This window comes from Pecten maximus, unplaced genomic scaffold (genome assembly GCF_902652985.1).
Source record: "Pecten maximus unplaced genomic scaffold, xPecMax1.1, whole genome shotgun sequence".
NCBI lineage: Eukaryota > Metazoa > Mollusca > Bivalvia > Pectinida > Pectinidae > Pecten > Pecten maximus.
In genome coordinates, this window is record NW_022980517.1 from 1 (window position 1) to 3,099 (window position 3,099).

Below are 3,099 nucleotides of genomic sequence, written 5' to 3' on the forward strand. Positions count from 1 at the left end.
GTATGTTCTTATTAATCAGAGCTATTTTTTTTACATTTCACACATTGGTTTCCATTTTTCTTTATTCTGCTGACAAAAAGAACAACAGGGAAACAATCAAGAGGGCATCAAGATTTCCTGGTATTTTGATTTTTTGATCAGTCGACTTGTTATTAAGCATAGATATCACAGTTTTTTTGTCAGTCTTGTCTTATTTCTCTTGCACATTTGAAAAAATCTGTTCACTTTAAGGTTGAAAATAAAAGCCCATAGAATGTTTGATGAAGAGTTATGGTTTTATTTGATATTGAATATCTATATTTTTATTATTGACCTTCAATCTGTATGCAGCTGAGGAAACATCAAACATAGCTTCACAGATGCGGACCTGAAACCCACTGTTTCAAGCAAATCATGATAATATGAACTTAAAATAACAGATTATTATCTGTGACATGGTATCACCTAGGAGTCTCGGTGAGTCATGTACCAAAAGTTAGTCACTGTGACCTACATTTTGAAATTTGACCTACATCAAAGAAAAAAAAAGTGTCCTTATTATACACTTTTTACTGGAACTTAATACTTGGGGGCACGTACGGTTCACCTTGGCCAGGCGGTGTGTCGTGTACATTTACCAAAGAAAAGGTTCGTTTGTCTTGACTTGTCTGTTCTTGTCACCGGAATTTCTCACATTTGTCAACTTACTGGTCCACTGTCATTGAACTAAAGAAATTGTAGAAAGTAGATTAGATTAATTAGTTCATGACATTAATACCACCATGAGTGCCCTATCTAGACATACACGCTAACATCAGGTAGGCAACTAATTGTTTTATATATGCTTCAAACATTGTTAGCATAATATTAATGGTTCAACTGATACAAGGAAAATACTAGACATATAACACTCTGTGTTAACATAAGATCGTTAAAGTGAGGTATTTTTCATGTACCTCGGTATGGGTGTCCAGTAAAACCAGTACTGTGTGCTAACATAAGATCGTTAATGTGAGGTATTTTTTACGTACCTCGATATGAGAGTCTAGTATTAACACACTGTGTGCTAACATAAGATCGTTAATGTGAGGTATTTTCCATGTACCTCGGTATGGGTGTCCAGTAAAACCAGTACTGTGTGCTAACATAAGATCGTTAATGTGAGGTATTTTTTACGTACCTCGATATGAGTGTCTAGTATTAAAACACTGTGTGCCAACAAATGACAGTTGAAGTGAGGTATTTTCCACGTACCTCGGTATGGATGTCTAGTATCAACACACTGTGTGCCAACAAATGACAGTTGAAGTGAGGTATTTTCCACGTACCTCGGTATGGATGTCTAGTATCAACACACTGTGTGCCAACTAATGATAGTTGAAGTGAGGTATTTTCCACGTACCTCGGTATGGATGTCTAGTATCAACACACACTGTGTGCCAACTAATGATAGTTGAAGTGAGATATTTTCCACGTACCTCGGTATGGATGTCTAGTATCAACACACTGTGTGCCAACTAATGATAGTTGAAGTGAGGTATTTTCCACGTACCTCGGTATGGATGTCTAGTATCAACACACACTGTGTGCCAACTAATGATAGTTGAAGTGAGGTATTTTTTCACGGACCTCGGTATGGATGTCTAGTATTAACACACTGTGTGCCAACAAATGACAGTTGAAGTGAGGTATTTTCCATGTACCTCGGTATGGATGTCTAGTATTAACACACTGTGTGCCAACAAATGATAGTTGAAGTGAGGTATTTTTTCACGGACCTCGGTATGGATGTCTAGTATTAACACACTGTGTGTCAACAAATGACAGTTGAAGTGAGGTATTTTTTCACGGACCTCGGTATGGATGTCTAGTATTAACACACTGTGTGCCAACAAATGATAGTTGAAGTGGGGTATTTTCCATGTACCTCGGTATGGATGTCTAGTATTAACACACTGTGTGCCAACTAATGATAGTTGAAGTGAGGTATTTTCCATGTACCTCGGTATGGATGTCTAGTATCAACACACTGTGTGTTAACAAATGATAGTTGAAGTGAGGTATTTTTTTACGGACCTCTTTTTGCTGATAAAATGTAAACACTTATTTATCTCGCTTTGTTAGTAAAATGTTTGATCTTCAAAATAACAATATCAACATAATTCAAGTGAAATTTATGTTAAGTGATGTGTCTTTAAACGGAAAATGAAGACATTGTAATGATATCTTAACGGGAACCTGGTGACCTCTCTTTCCGTTAGAAAAATCAGTAAGAGGACGGGTACCTCTCTTTGCTAGGTAAACCGGTATGTGTGTGTGTGTGTGAGAGGGTGTGTGTGTGTGGGTGTGGGTGGGTGTGGGTGTGGGTGGGTGGGGGGATATCAGATCAAAAGGGGTAATACACACCTGAATTCACTATCCTTTCCATTGTTTCGTCTAGCTATACATCCGTTAGCAACTTTGAAGAAATCCTCGATCATTACACAGGCTTTGGGGAAGATCACCCCAGAAATAGAGAATGAACTTCCGGGGGCAGACGCATCCATAGTACCTGCACCGTCTACTCCAGTTAAATGTACAATCTGTTGTTTTCCTAATTTAACACAAGAACGAAACTGTTGATATCAGAGGATAAAAAAGAAATGAGAGTAAATTGACATGTTAAAGAAACAACATCATTTAACCCACGAACCAATTTGACAATAATTTACATTCTTATGTTATTTTATGTAAATATACTAACGAAAAAACGAAACGCAAGTTTATTTTCGATAGTTATTATTTTACATGAGTCTTTGATGATGAGTTCATGGTTTTGGTTTCTCGATTATTTCATCATTACTGAATACATCTTGATGATTTTATTACTGTCCTATCACAGACAGTGTTTGAGTGAATACCGTTAAAACAAGGGTACCCTACGCCGTTTCCTGATCCAAATCAGTGGCGTGTATGCCCACCCCTGGCGGCAGGTTAGTCGCTGCTCTTGCTCTCCTTAGCAATGACCACATAAAGATGTTTATTGCCCTTTGAGGGATATTATTCCACTTCTGAATAAGGGCCTACGAGAGTGGAGCAAAGTTATATAGGACGGTGACTAACCCTCCTGCCTAGATCTTC

At 37.8% G+C, this 3,099-nt stretch overlaps 1 long non-coding RNA gene across 1 annotated transcript; it reads right to left on the reverse strand.

The window, feature by feature from the left end:
- Window positions 1–251: 251 nt before the first annotated feature.
- Window positions 252–2,597, reverse strand: LOC117319532. The gene is made up of 2 exons (XR_004530762.1): window positions 2,386–2,597; window positions 252–705 (listed from the first exon to the last, which is right to left on the reverse strand). It is a non-coding gene; the product is annotated as an uncharacterized LOC117319532 (long non-coding RNA).
- Between the last annotated feature and the right edge of the window lie 502 nt (window positions 2,598–3,099).